Below are 16,605 nucleotides of genomic sequence, written 5' to 3'. Positions count from 1 at the left end.
AAGTTATGAATAAATAAAGTATGCAGATTTAAAAAGAAGATTAAGAAGGGCAGATTGGGAAACTAATCTTTGTTAAGGTTAAGGAATATGTAGAGAGCAGATCTGGAGTGTGTAGAACTTGAACGATCAAGTCAAAAGAATCTTTATAGAGAATGTTCAAAGAAAAGAAGACGATAAATAAAGATATAAATAAGATATAAAAGGAACTTACAGTGGAGGATAAAAGGGAATAATATAACAAGATATCACATGGTTTGAAGCAGATTTTGCAAAGCATTATAAAACAGATTTATAAGTACATTTGGAGCAGATCTAAAAGCATTTTTAAGCAGACGATATTGCAGACCTTAGCAGCGATATAATACAGATTCACAGCAGAGATATAAAGTAAACTTGAGCAGAGATTTAAGGCAGAATTGGAGAAGAACCAAGAGAAGTTTTGGAGCAGATATTGAAGAGGTTGGTGCCTTCCAATTTAGAAGAGATTGGTGTCTCTTGTTGAACTGGTGCTCAGTTGTGGGAGTTGGTGCTTCCAATGGGTTGGTGCTCACAAACAAATTTAGGGGTTGGTGCCTCTAGTAGGTTGGTGCCTACAAACATTGTAAAAGAAGAAATATATAAAAGCATTAATTTGCCATGGTTTTCTCCCATTTGGGTTTCCACGTAAATCATTGTGTTATTGTGTTCTTATGTGCATGATTGTTGAAAGTTAGTGTATAATGCTATCATGATTGATAAAATTTAATTTGGTAAAATTAGTTGTTATAATGATTCACACCACCCCCCTCTCAGTATAACCGTGTGCTCTTCATATTGACTTGCACAATTATAACTTGTGCATAACTACCGATGAGTTTATGAATGTTCCTCAAATTGAGAGAGATGATCAATTGTTGACATTTTAAATAACTAGGGAGGTCCTCGTGAAAGGATTTTGCACCATCTTGTTCCAATTTTTATATTTAATAGTTTTTGCAATTCTCGACAAGATGCATTACGACTTTCAAGGGTCTTGATTCAAACAATGGAGATTTTGCTTCAAGATGGAAAGAGACTTAACAATTGAAGATGATTGGAGGCCTTTCAAACAAATTACTAACCAACTCGAGATTTTAAAAGCCAAAAATTTAAAATTTTCCAAGTTTAAAAACAAGGCTAATATATAGACTTTAAAATTCTTCAATCTAGTAAGAGCTAAAATCATCCTTATCGCCTCCATACGAGCAACAGGGGCAAAGGTTTCTTCGAAATCAATTCCTTCAACTCATACCCCATGCAAACTATTTTTGCCTTATACCTCACAATTTGTCCATCCCCATTTAGCTTGTTCCTAAATACCCACTTGGTGCCAATCACATTCTTATCCTCGAGTCTAGGGACAAGTTCCCAAGTTTCAATATTCTCAATTCGATCTAGTTCCTCTTCCACTGCCTTTATCCAATGCTTGTCCTCACTTGCTTCTATAAATTCCTTTGGTTCTATCTTGGAGACAATCACAAATTTGCATGTTCAAACATGCTAGTAAATTCCCTCATTTGAATCTTTGTATCTTTGTCCCCAATAATCAAGTCTTCTAGATGATTCTTTTGTACAAATTTGGATAGATTGAGAGTGGTTCTCTTGATGTTGTCTTTGAGTTCCCTCACTCAACTCTCTTTCTCAATTTCTTCCTTTGTTTCCTCTTCTTTGTAAACTTCCTCATTTTAAAGAACATCTTCTTGTACTTCTTCATAGTATCTTCCTTCATCTAATTTCACATTAGCACATTTAATAACCTTGTACAGCCTCTTATTATAACATTTATATGCTTTACTTCTTGTGGAATAGCCTAGGAATATTCCTTCATCAACTCTAGAATCAAACTTTCCTAGACCTTCACCTCTCCTTATGTAACACGTGCTTCCAAACACTTTGAAATAATTCACTATTGTAGACCTTCCTTTCCACAACTCATATGGCATTTTGCTATCGTTTACTTTGATTTGTGCACAATTCAAAATGTAAAGTGCCATTTGAACCGCATCTCTCCAAAAGTGTTGGATAAATTTGATTCATTTAACATGGCTCTAGCTATTTCTTGGACTTTTCTATTCTTTCTTTCCACAACCCCATTTTGTTGTGAGGTCTTACAGCAGACAATCGTTTTTTTATCCCATGCTTTTCACAAAAGTTTTCAAATTCATTGGAGGTGAATTCACCTCCTCTATCTGATCTAAGACATTTGATCTCCAAACCTGATTCATTCTCTACTAAGGCTTTGAATGCCTTAAATTTTTAAGAGCTTCAGATTTTTCTTTCAAAAAAGTGACCCCAGTCATTCTAAAGTAATCATCAATTAATAACATAAAATACCTTTCTCCTTGCATGCTTGTTCTGGTTACCATAGAGATTTGTATGTATAAGCTCCAATGGTTTCGATGCAGAGTGTTCCTTTGATTTAAAACTCACTCTAGTCTACTTCCTAAGTTAATATTGCTTACAAGTGACGTTTGCAGGCTTTGAAATCCTTGGCATCTCTCACAGCCTCCTTATGGCTAATCTTGACAAGATTGTCAAAGATAAGGTGCCCCATCCTGCTGTACCATAACCAGCTATTGTCTTCTTAGCCCATATAACATTTTTTGCTTTTGATTTCATTGAGAATGTATAGATTATTTGTTGTTCTATATGCATCTGCTATTGATATCCCATCCTTCTTGATTTCACATCCTCCAAGATGAAATGTGAGTGTGCCCTTGGTCACACATTTGACTCACACTTAGGAGAGCTTGCTTTAACCCTTTAACATATAGGACATTCTCAATTCTTGTTTTTCCATTGTCTAGACTACGAGTGCCTTTTCCTTTTATATTTGCCTTACTATTGTCTCAGAATTTCATTGTTCCTTCACTCACCTATTCAAAAGTAAAAAATTTACTCTTATCCCTGTCAAGTGCCTTGACCATACCATTTGTCTCCTTCGTTCCTTGCAAGTAGAGTTGTTTGAACAAACATGGATTCTTATTTGTTTTCTTGTTCCTACTTTTTCTTCTTCCAAAACCTTAGTTGATTCATCCTTCTTTTTGTCATGAACATTCTTGTTTTGTCTTGAAGGCTTGGCAAAAGTAGTTCTGCAAGAACATGTTGTGTGCCCAAAATTGTTGCACTTGTAGCATATAATGTTATAATCCATTAGAGGAGAAATGAATTAAAGTTCCTTTTGGAGAAATCAATATTGTATGAATTGTACAAATGAGTTATAGTGCTTTGAACGAATTTTACAATCTACTACTTATGACCAAAATTATTGCATAAAAAACAATAGCCATGAAAGGAATAATGGAACATGGTTATACATGGTTGTCTTTGACAAAAGGGCTTTCTGGAGTTGTCCTTGTTTGCCTTCGGTGGTGAATTGTTCTTTCATGGGACTTTATTCACCTCCTCCTTGTTGCCTTCTCTTTTGGTGGAACTCTTGAGAACCTTAATTTAGCTTTTCGGTTTTTCTTCACTTGTCTTTTGTGGTAGATCCATATCATTGGAACTTGTAACCTCCTTTGTCTTCTTTTCATTTTTAACAAAACCAAGACCAATTTGATAAACGGTGAACTTTACGAATTAATGATATCATCCAGTATTTTAGTGCATTTGTTAAACTCATGCTTTGATTCAACTGCTCATTAGATTTCTCCTACTCCTTTATTAAAGAAACAATTTATAGCTCCATTTTTTCAGAATCAGATTCCTTTGCCTTATGCTGATCTCTTGTAACCTCCTCAATCCATTTTGCCTCTTCTAGTTGTATTTACAAATCTATAATCATTTTATCCAATTTTCCAAGACTATTTTGATTTTTTCTTGGGCTTCACTATCCTCTTGAATCCATATCTTTTGTTTTGAAATTCTTCAATTAATCTTCTCATTGTCTTTGTAAGCATAATGGAGTTCTTCTTCAAGATCAACTTCATCTTCATTGCACACCTCCTTTAATTCTTTTTCTCTGTCACTATCATTCTTTAATTCTATTGCCATGAAAAGTATTTCCTCTCCATCACTGCTTGAACTTTTTTTTTTGCTTCCCTTCGAAGAGCTATCATCTTTCCTTGAATAAAGACTTTTTTGTTGCTTCCCTTCAAAGAGCTATCATCTTTCCTTGAATAAAGCCTTTTTTTCTATTTGCAGAATCCCTCTTCTTTTTGTTAGTTTGAGTGAGTTTATTACTTATCTAGTTATTAGTAGGAACCTAGTCACATGTTTACTTAGGTCCCAGCTTGCATTTTAGGTAAGGTTGCATCATCCTAAGTTAGTTGTCCTTATGTCCTAGGTGGCGTTCTAGAAATTTTCTTATAATGGGACCATGTCTCATTATTTAATTTTAGACATATAGGCATTTACCATTTGCATCATGCAGTTAATATTTGTATCAAGGGTAGTTGTCATCCTATCTCATCACCTTGCCTATATAAGCAAGGTTGTACATTTATATTCATATTCAACCATTATCTATCTATGCATTGGTATGCAAGTTATCTTGCTATTCTCTCTTGTGGGAGCTATTTTGTTCTTGCAAGGATCTTGGGGGTGTTGAGGAGTCACCTATCTGTTGGCATTGTAATGTCATTGATGTCAACTACTACTGGAGTTGTTGTTGGCATGGTGTTCTCATGGGTGTTACCAGTATGCAGGCAAGAGTATTGTCAACCAGTAAACAGGAACAGAGCAGTGATCAAGCAACCGGTACGGACGATTGGAGAGGATCCAAGGTTTGCGGTTCGGAATATATGCTCTTAACATTGGCATGTGTATATGATTGAAACTGCATCAAGTTTGGTGAACCGGAGAGCTCAGTTAAAATTGACTGATAAGAACTCTGTGAAGAAGATTGAATACTGATCCAGTATGCAGGTAGATGTTGTATCAACCAGTAAGTACACCGGTAAGCATGCTAGGGACAAGCTGAGCCTAGAAGGAACTAGGCATCATGTCATGTGCAGAGAAAAGGTATCATGACCTAACCGGCCGAACAAAGTAGAGCATGGCTTGAAGGATAACCGATTAATGTATAACTAATAATGCAAGAAGACTAGTAGTATAAGGTAGATACTGGTAGGATGTTTTTGGTGAAGTTGCAAATGAACCATGCATTGTCGGTGAGGTAGTTGGTGATTGGTTAGACATTTAATGATGACTGCAAGAATCACGGGTAGAGTGCAGGGGTTTGCGGCTCGAAGCAGACCGAATGGCAAAGATCTATGATGCAACGATCGTTGCAGGTTATCGAGGTGCAGATCAGATTTGGTGAAGGGGACCACGAATTCATTTATGGTGATTGATCAAGAAGCAAAGTCGACAGACAAGTCGTAGGTTGCTAAGTATAGCAAACGTGTTCTGGAAGGAATGAAAATGGCGGTGAGGCCTGATTTGTTACAGGTTGTCAGATCTTGGAGAGGAGATCTGATGTGATCTAATACAGTTCGTGGTTGGTAGAAGAAACCCTAGCACGCCAAGTTTGAATTCATAGTTTGGTGGGAAAACTTGAATATAAATTTGGAGACAGAAGATTGGTAATGGTGATGCCAGTAGTAGGAGAAGAGTGTGTTTGAGCGATCAGAGAGGTGAACAGATTGAGTGAGATCAAAAAGATTCAAGCGACTAAGTATTTGAATCAAAACCGGCAGGAGAGGTAGAACCGATAAGAGGGGTTTAACTGGTGATCTGTCACAGAGTTGACAGTCAAGTAAACCAACAGTGGTTGAACTAAGGCATCAGAGAGTGAGTGAGTGCAGAGTGAGGATCAGAGGAAATCAAGAAAGGCAGAGGCTAACCGATAAGGGGTCAGAGTGAGTGAATATGAACCAGTAGCAAAAGAAGCAGTGAGACAGAATAACCGATGGAGTGTATTCATTGGAGTTGTTACAAAATCCATTTGTAACAAGGTTATTTCATTGTAATATGTTTTTATTTCATTGTATATCACTGAGTTGGAGCTCGGTGTAGGGGTTGTTGCCCATAAACTGTTAGGGGTTGGTGCTCCTTGGGTTGGTGCCCTAAATCTTTGTAATTTTGTTGTTTCATTGTGAGGCTGGATTGGAGCAGTAGACTCCAACAACATTTCTCACTGAGGTTTTTCCCACATTGGGTTTTCCTCGTACATCCGGTGTTGTGTGATGCATTCTTTGTGTGTTTGATTACTAGCGTTTTCATTACTTTACCGGTTGCACACACATAGTTGGAAATTGTTTGAAATCACTGATTCACCCCCCCTCTCAGTGACCCATTGTGTTCTACATTATCTACTCCTACATTTTTCATATTGACATGCTTGTGACTCGTCTTTTGATGATGCTTTCTTAATTTCTTTATATAGTGATCCTCTTCATCCTCGTTGCTTTGATTCTTATCATGCGAACATTTAGAAGCAAAATGTCCTATACTACCACAACTAAAGCATTTGAATGGTAACTTGATATTTCTATTCAGTAATTGCTTCTGGATTCAATTGTGTAGGCCAATTTTTATCATCAAATCATTTCTCAAATCCTTTCTTTAGCATTCTCATGAAGTGAGCTTCTTCCTCATCCGTTTCACTACTTGAATTCTCACTTGGTTCACAAACTTTATTCTTTCCCTTCCTTGATGCTTTAAAGGTTGCCTCCCTTTTTGATGGCTGGTCTTCAATCCTCATTTCATAGGTAGTAAGAATTCCATGCAACTCATCCTTTGTCAATTTGTCTAGATCTTTCATTTCTTCAATTGTCGAAACCTTGGAATCAAATCTTAAAGGGAGGGACCTTAGTACCTTTAGAACAATCACAGCTTCATCAACTTCTTCAACAAGACCTCTTATAGTATTTATGATCTCATCAACACAAAGCAAATAGGAGGCTATGTTCCCTTCTTTCATCTTGAAGCTTTCAAATTGTCTTTGATGGGTTTGAAGCTTTACCCTTCTTCACTTTACCATCTCCTTCATAGATATTCCTCAACTTATTCCACATGTTCTTAGCTGATTTGCAATGCATAACCTTCACAAACTCTGATTCAAATAATCCACACCAAATCACATGCTTGGCTTTCGCATTGTTCTCACTTTCTTTCTTCCCAGCCTGATCCATTGGGGGAGTTGATGAGATTGTATAACCATTTACCACCAATTGTCAAATATCAAACCCTAGGGCATTCAAATAGGTCTCCATGCTTATGCTCCAAAAGGCATAATTTGTCCCATCAAAAAATGGTGCCTTGTCTAATGAGAATCCATATCCTTCTTGCTCGGTCATAAGTGCTCTTTTAGATCTCCCTTCAACTGGTTAGGCTATATCCAAAGGAACCTGCTTTGATGCCAATTGAAGAGCACTCAATTATATTGAGAGAGGGGAGGGGATGAATCGATATAATAACAAACTTTAACTTTTCAAAACTTGGTTAATCACAATAACCATACTTCAAAACTTAACCATCCACAGTAGTAACACAAATGCAAGACCTAGCAATCAAGAAAACATGAACACACGATTTACGTGGAAACTCTTGCAAGAGAAAACCACGGCAAAATATTGCTTGTATTAGAAACTTTTTACAAACTTCATAGGCACCAACCCACAGAAGACTCCAATCCCCTTTAGACGATTCATAGGCACCAACCCACCGGAAACACCAATCCCCACAACTGAGCACCAACTCAGCAACACATTTCAGTCTCCTTGAATACAAGGCACCAACCTCCAATAGAATGATGTGATGAGTACTTGATCTTCTTCTTAAATCAGGCCTAACTCTCCTCCAGAAATATGCTGTAAAAAGATTTTTAAATCTGCTTAATAATCTTCAATATTGTCTGCTCATGGATCTGCAATAATTCACCTTAAAATCTGCTCATAATCTTCAAAATTTTCTGCTCATAAGTCTGTAATAATTCACCTTAAAATTTGCCCATACATGCACCTTAGATCTGCTCTAAGGCCTGCTCTAGATCTGCTCTAATAATGCCATCTCAATAATAATGCACCAAATACACCATCGAAAGCACCACAAAATGCACTTTGACATCAATGACAATAATCCAACAGTTATAGGTGATTTAAGGTAGAATCTTCCACCAATTCCCATATGGTAGGCAGTTTATTTTTGGTTCATCAAAAAAATGGTTAGCAATAATTTATCAAATTAGTCATCTTAGGAAAAGTGAGTTTATTTTTGGTCTATAAAAATTTATATATTAGTTTTCAGCTTTACTTTTTTATTAAACACATTTACCAATAAATATAATTTTATAAACTATTTTTAATACATTTAGGTTAGATCTAAATAATAATATTTTCAATTTATATTTTGTTTTTGGCAAATTGCTACCAAGGGGTAGCACCCATTTCATTGATCACAGAAAAAAGAGTACATTCAACAAAAAGCAAATAGAATCCTGATGGCCTCTATCACCTCTTGAGCCCTACTCAATTGCTCAGAAGGGAACATGTCCCCATTAACACTCATCATATACTCATATGTCTCCAATTATTCCTGCTCAAGCCATCTCTCAGCAACATTATAGTATCACGCACATCCTTGTTCTCCAAAATCTCCTCTATAACAAAAGCGTCAACCACCAGACCCTTGAAGGCTACATACTTGAGCGTCTTAAGGACATTCGCAGTTGGGCCCTAGAGGTGGGGAGCAACCATCCTTCTGATGGCCCACGGAAATGCACTTGCTATTTGGGGAGTCATATCTATCTGATAATCCCAATAAGATAAGCACAGGGATCCGAAAGAAGCCCACGGAAATCTCTGCTCGATTCACCTCTACACTGCATATCCCGATGGTGTATCGTCATCATACAGACACTGTCAAAAGGAGGTCGTCACTGGAGACTAAGGCCAGTCTAAGTCATTACATCATCTGAGATGATTGCCTCAATATCCTGATCAATGGCATAATTAGAGAGAAAGTCTGCATCCTTAATAGCCTCACGGAAGATGTGTTTTAATGAGAAGTCCATTCCTTCTAGCATTTCCCATATGCCATTAACCCACATTCTGGATTTCCAACTAGGAGTGTCTCCAAAAGCTACAATTTGGATTACATTCAAGGAATCGCCCTCAATATCAATACTGCGGAGATTTTGATCCTTACACATTCTTAAGCCGCCAAGAAGCTCCACATATCCAGCATCATTATTAGAGCAATCAAGAAGCTTAATTGATCCTCCCCATATGAAATCACCAATATTGCTTCTCACAATGAAAACTGCTCTAGACGGGCCAGGGTTCCCCTTGGAGACACCGTCGAAGTTCAGTTTCAGATGGCCCTTTGGCGGGATAATATTTTCAATTTTAATAAGATATTATATATTTAAATAAAAATAAATATTTGTATTTATATTTACATTTATTCAAATTTAATTACAATTTTTATTCTGAATTTTATTAGTTGACAAACTTGTTCCACTTTTTCCTTTTGGGAAATCAAACATGAACCTTGAACTTGTGATATGGTCCACATCTGAATCTGTTCATAGAAAACTATCGATATTAATTTTTAAATAATATTAATATCGCTTTCCATATTTATTAGTTAGTAGCAAAAATCTGCTAGTTGTTAGCAAATATCTATTAATAATTTAAGAGCTATTAATAAAATTAAATTTTTAATATCTATAGTATGTAATAACGTTAATATTAACATATCTATAGTATTCAATAACTTTTTCGAATGTGTCTGAAAAAAACCCATGGATCATATGATATTAATATAGTTTTTTGGAATATAGTATTGCTCAATTTTTTAGCTTTTTATTTGTAGGGTCTCAAACTCTATATTAAATCTCCCCTATTCAAGAATGAAATTCAGATGTTATTCAAAACAAATCAATTGGGAAGAAATGAATATGTTTCCAAAGCAAAGCCTGTTCCATAAATAATTTTCTAGCAGTCTATCAGACCAAGGTTTATTAGCACAAATGGTTCTCAAAGTAGGTGACAACTGGAGAGGTTCAGATCTGAATCTACTTCATCAAAGTTCAAGATTCCAATAGTTTGAAAAAAAAAACTCAGCTTTGTTTAGTTTGCTATAATGGCAGCAAAAAATGGTATAGTATCAATTCCGTAGTTTGAAGGTGAGAATTTTGATTATTGGAGAGATCAATTGAAAGCGTATTAATGTGGAAAGGACTATGGAACATTGTAGCAAGTGGGTATGCTGAACCTCAAAATTGGAATGCATTGAGTACAAAAAGATAACTTTGAAAAATAAGAAAAGAAGAAAAAGGATGCTCAAGCATTTTTCTATATTCTAAGCACAGTAGATCCAAGAATTTATCCAAAAATTGTACATTGCGAGCCAGCAAAAGAAGCATGGATCAACTTGACAAAGTTCATATCCGTAATGCAATATAATATAATAATAAATAATGATAATAAAATTAAAATACAAAAGAATAAAAATAAAATTTACTTTAAAATATAAAAGAATATAATTAAATGTAATTAAAACTTAATTAAATTAATGAATGGTCAAAAGACATGAAATGAAAAGTTGTGACTCACTCAAACATGAAATATAAAAGGGAGAAGAGAACCTCATTTGACAGATAGAGGAGAGAAAAAGGAAGGAGGAGGGGAGCATTTAAATCAAGGATAGATTAATGGAAGAAGAAAAGGAATGGGAAGTAGATAAGGAAGCGGCTGCACTCTTTCAAAAGGGTGCTAAATGTGAAAGGTTGTGTCTCTTGCCAAAAGGCATACATGATGAAGTGGTGCGACCTCTCCCTCACATTGGGAGATATAAAGAGAAAAAGGTTCGTTTAAGGAATGGATCCAAGGGAGATCAGTTTGGAGAATAATATATTACTCTCAAAGGCAGCATTGAAAAGTGCTGACTCAATCCCTATGAAAGGTGGTGACTCTTTCAACAATAAAGTATAAAGGAAAGATCGTAGACTTTTGTTAAGACAAGATTCGAGAGTAAATTATAGCAGATTTCTGAAGGAGATTTATGTGCAGATTTGAAGATCATTATAGCAGACTTATGAGCAGATATATAGCAGACTTGTGAGCAGAATTTAAGGATTATGGCAGTAATCAAACCAGAATTACATCCACATCAGCAAATGCAATCATATATGAAACAAGGCAATCTGTTATAATCTATTAGATTACTTTAGAAATATGCTTGAATCTAAATATCCATGAACTTATCAATCATGTGGAAGGAAGGGAGTGCAACGAGGGGGGAATGGTAAAAGATTCCTCACTAGGTGTGGTACCTTGTAAAGACAGTTAAGGACCACGAGGCCACCTCATGACAATGATTAAGAACCATCGGTTAAGGACCACATGAAGCTAAGAAGGATAAGATCTTGACCTTGAGCCTAGGGTTGAGGGGTCACAGGCATCCTATTGCAGATCCCCTACTATCTCCACATTGATCAATTGTTGAAGTGAATCAATCATAAGAGGTGAGAGGTTGACATGATGGAGGGGAATGGTGTAAAGCCATCACTAGGTACACCACCTCATGATGATGGTTAAGGACCATCGGTTAAGGACCACATGAGGCCACAAAGAATAAGGTCATGTTGTTAGGCCTAGGGTAGAGGATACTAAAGATTATATCTCTTACTATGTTTTGCCCTTGTTTCATTTTGGATTTGTGAATTTAGGGCAAAGTATAAGGTGATCCCAAAAGGGGACATTACAGACCTCAATTTGGGTTATCTAATTTGGTATGTAACCCTATTCGATATCCTACTTCCTTGGGAATTAAATTTTAGGGCAAAACTAGGGCACTTAATAAAAAGGGACATTACAATCGACATGGAAAGATGATGTAGTTGTGAAGATCTTGAGATCTCTTACACCCAAGTGCATGCATATTTTATTACTTTTCAGAGTGCAAAGATTTAGATACTTTAAATGTTGAAAAGCTAATCATATCACTACTTGTTGGGTGGCCTAGATAAAGCACTTATGTCAAAGGCAAAAACCAACCTTTAGAGATTGCAAGTAATTTAAAAAATCCTCTTTTAACTCAGCCCATTCTTTGTTACACTAGGAACATACTTTCATGTACAACTTGAGTGCTTCATCTCTCATAGTGCCAACGAAGTCATAAAGCTTTGTCTGGCAATTTGTAACTCCACTCCTCCACAAACTCAAGGATAAATACATGCTCAGTAACTTCCTTGGTACCTTTGCCAAAGATGGGCAGCTTAGTATGGTTCTACTTCATAGTTGTAATGGCAGGTGACTCTGATTTGTCAATGTTTGATGAGGTTTCTCCTTCACTCATTTTTCTAGCTTCCTTATTTGCCAATGGTATCTTAGGCTCCTTTTCTTAAAAACAATTGGCACTCTTGCCGCACTTAACAGCATCCTGTTGTTTTACTAACTTCCTCACTTTGCCTTTATCCCTAGGCAACTCATTATCAAAGGAATATTTGCCTAAAATCTCTTCACACAAAATCACAAACCCTCTTCTCCTTGCCTCTTCCTCCATCCAAAAGGATCCATTAAATACATCTTTTATAGAAACTTTTCTCGTTTTAAGCAACGTGAGGAGTGACTCTTGGTTTGAGAAGGTCACCTTTCCAAATATCTTTTCATTTTAGGAGATAAAACTTCTGATATCTCATCATTAATTAGTGAAATCTAATTCAATAGGGTGGAGCTGTCATTTTTTTTTGGAATGCTTCTATTTTATCGATGGTTAATTCCTTATCACAAAGTATTTCCTTCATATCTTGGTTTCATCTACTTTTCTTTCTTTGCTACAATTCAAGAGTTTTCAACATTTCATCCTTTTGTAGGCTTACACTCCTACTTAACACATCATCTAGGTATTCTGCACTAAAATTCAAAAGTTTTAGTTTAGAAATTGGGATTATCAACCATTTGAACCCTTCATTAATATCAACCTTCAGTCTGGACAGATCCAGAGTATAACTTAAGTCTCAAGTTAGAAAATCATCTAGTGAGCACCCCTACTTCTACTCTCTAGTTGAGCACTCCTACTTCCAAGCCCTCGCCTTCCCAACTCAATTTTTCTTCATGCTCCAGTTGTTATGCTATCTGCATCAAATTTTCTTTAGCTTTTCTGCTAGGGATGGTGATTAACTACTCTGGTGTTTCATTATTATTGAGCAACTCTATATCTTTTTGTCCATTTGATTGTAAATTTTCATTGTTTTGGGACGTTTTGTACCCAGAATCAGCCTAATTTTCGAGCAATTCGGTAACTTGGGTTAGATTTTTCATTGTCGTGTATCTGCATTGCATCCCAGTTTAAGGCTAAATAAAGAACAGCATTGTGCAACAAACAAAAAAAGACATAGCTGATGGCTTTTGAAACTGAAATCTATGCATTAATTCTGCAGAAACAATGGTGACCAGATCAAACACCATTTTACCATACTAAAATAGCTTTATAATTTATTTTACCATCATAACTCTGAGGCAGATTTCCACATACCTATTTACTTTAAGGCCAAACTCTGATACTTTGAAAGACACCCAAAGGGTATAACTTGAGTTCCTCTTTTGAGTAGGATTTTTTTTCATAGAGATGGTTGATAGAGTTGCAAACTAGTATATTGTCTAAGGAAATGCACTAATTTTGGATGCAAAAAAAGGTCGTTCTTATGGATTTTGATTGACATGTGCTGATGAGAACAATATAACAGGGGATGATTCAAAGTTCAAACAAATTGAAGTAATTTGTGATGTGCCAGATCCAATTTGGATGCCGAAATGGGCATACAGTCTGAACGCAAATTAAGTCAATTGAACTGCTCTGAACATACTGAACCAAATTTTGATATGATTTTTATGATAATAAAATAAAATAATAATATCCTATGTATCATTCAAATTTACAACCATGATGGGAAAGTAAAGAGAAAATTCATTAAAGCTAAAGGATGGCATTCTGCCTGTTTGTTATAAGAAATCAAGATCTGTTACAGAAATTGGTCTTCACTAAATAAGTGGAAAGATGTTAACATTGATTTCATTATTAACCTCTGTGTTGGTGTTGATGGGAGATAATTTTTCCGTCTCTAACTCAAAGAAAAAGAAGTGGGTGACCTAAGCTATAAGGAAGGAAGCACGCCTGACTGCAAGATTCACAATATAAACAACTAATGGAGTACTACCTTTCAAGAGATTAACTGTACTTAATTCATTAGTCGCCATTTTTCTAGGTGAGGCTACCGCAAAGGCATTGGCATCATCTATATTAATTGTTTCCACAGAAAATATTAATGCCAGAGAAATGCACAAGACCCAAATATTCCCTAAAGAATTATTCTCCTCTGGATAATTGATTAATTTCTTAGCAATAGAGAAGTGCTTCTCTACCAATAGGGCTCAAATATTTGGTGACAGGATTAACTTGGCAAGAGATTGACTCTGATTAGATGGCAATCTGCTGTTTAGGAGGACATTTGGAGCGGTCATGGCAGAAAATATTCTGATGGAAATTTGATTATTAATAAATAATAGGAACTTAGCATTGTGAATGCTGACTTAGAGGGAAATTGCAAGTGGGCAACCACGGCCATTCACATATGGAGGAATAGGCTTGTATCCACTATACAATAAATAGCAAGCAGACTGTGTTTTCAATTGATACAGGGATTAATGCTATGGGAGGCGAAATTGAATTGAAATAAAATCACAGAACCAATGCCTTCAATTAACAGATAACACAGTAAAAAATGAACTGACCACATACAGATTCCCAATAAAAAAGCCCACCAAAACCATGGCAAGAGAATTGCCTTAAGGTTCTGCAGAAATTGCCATATGCAGAATTTGCAAGAATACTATGAAACCCTACCAAAGCAGAAATTTTATAAAAATGAGATGAACCAAAATCAATCTCTCTACAGCTTCTGCTTCAACAAGAAACAAAAAGCAGATCAAAAAACATTGAGGTTTAAGATCTTTCAGGCTCACTAATCCACCACCCATTATAACAAATCCCACTTTTTTCGCATCCACTTATCAATCGAGGCCTCAAACACAACAAATAGTTTGCAAAAACATTTACACTATTCAGAACTACCTCCTACCTGCTGCATTCTGATTTCAATGCAAACATAGCCTAGCCAATAATAGGTGAAACAAAACAATCCTTGTACCATTACTAAAAATTTTGGACTATCCAAACGGACGTGCCCAAAAACAAATCCTTGTTTCAATACCAATCTTACCAGCAAATTTGGCCAATGAAATGACATAGAATCCTACCCGTTTCACATCAGAGCATCTAACAAAGTCTCCAATCCAATACCCACTTTATCAAACCCTGTACTTACTTCAAACATACCCCCTGCTCTCACATTTCAAAACAAATTTATCGTTACCCAGATGAAAGGGGTTAAAAAAACAGATGTCATGTTTAGTCCCATACAAGTCACAGAAAATTTCCCATAAGAGTGACGAAATGACAACCTACAATTGAAATGATGGAAAATTGTAGATTACTCCAGAATTATTAACAACACAAAATTCAATGCTCACAGAAATGGCCAACGATGGATCAAAGCAACAAACATTAAGACGTATATTGTCAAGTGGGGAATGAAAAATTAAATAGAAGAATTGTTTTAGGATGAAATAAAACACAACAAAAAAAATCATCCAGCCGTGTACAGATTCCGAAAGATAAAACTCACTGAAACCATGGCAAGTGACTTACCTCAAGATTCCGTCAACGATGCCGATGAGAAAAAATGGCCAGAGTTTGGAGGGAAGATTTACGAAACCCTACCACGCCATAATTATTTTTAACTGAAACGAACCAAAACAAATCTCCCTACAGTTACTGCTTCATTCTATTCAATCCAATTTGATTCAGAGATCTGACGGCGAAATTTGTTTTCAAGCGTGAGGCGAGGAAAGTTCCACCTGCTCAGAAAAATTTTAAAGGCGTGACAAATAATGAATTCCGGTGGACGATACTCACACAACAATACACATATCGCCAATTAAAAGGGAGAATGAAAAAAGTTAATATAAATTTAAGTAAATAATATATATATTATAAATTTATTTGAAATAAAAGAGAGAGAAATGGTAAAAGTACTAAAATAAAAATCTTAAAAAATTAAATTAATTAATAATAGCATTTAGTTTTAAAAAATTATGTATATGTGTTTTAATTGTAAAATATTTTGTGATGTTTTAATAAATATTTGGGACTAGTTTATTATATGTCAATGTGGGTCACTTTTATAATTGTACATGGTTGAAAAAGTGTAGATCTTATCTTTGTAAATATTTGGGTGTTCACATTCAACTTGTTTTAAATATCTTAGTTTACTTTATCATAAAATACAACTTGATGTGCTTGAAAATATGCATGTGATAGAGATGATTCCTCCCTTGTGTCAAACTCTATAAGGATGCCATGTTAATTTTGTAATTGATCAAAGATAATAAACAGCATTCAATGGATGTACTAAATGATGAATCAATGCATTTGTTTTGGTAAGTGCTCCTTAATAATTGGGTGATAAGAATATGAGATGAGATCTTGATTTAGGATGGTCTATCCATTGATATAATGAATGATAGGTCTTGCAATTAGCATTGTTTTATTTTATGATATTGCTATCAAGATTCAACT

General features: G+C 35.6%; 1 protein-coding gene across 3 annotated transcripts in view; it reads right to left on the bottom strand.

The window, feature by feature from the left end:
- The window catches only part of LOC131064625 (NADH dehydrogenase [ubiquinone] flavoprotein 1, mitochondrial), a 44,304-nt gene extending 28,353 nt beyond the window's left edge, over positions 1-15,951 (bottom strand). The window contains exons 1-2 of one of the 3 annotated variants that reach the window (XM_057998813.2): positions 15,676-15,951; positions 15,188-15,306 (exon numbers count right to left, since the gene is read on the bottom strand). The gene's annotated coding sequence lies outside the window, so the exon portion shown is untranslated. The remainder of the gene's footprint in view (positions 1-15,187; positions 15,307-15,675) is intronic. The other 2 variants (XM_057998814.2, XM_057998811.2) reach the window with 2 other exon arrangements.
- Positions 15,952-16,605: the final 654 nt, after the last annotated feature.

This window comes from Cryptomeria japonica, chromosome 9, assembly GCF_030272615.1.
Source record: "Cryptomeria japonica chromosome 9, Sugi_1.0, whole genome shotgun sequence".
Taxonomy (NCBI): domain Eukaryota; kingdom Viridiplantae; phylum Streptophyta; class Pinopsida; order Cupressales; family Cupressaceae; genus Cryptomeria; species Cryptomeria japonica.
This window is presented reverse-complemented; position numbering and strand designations above follow the sequence as displayed.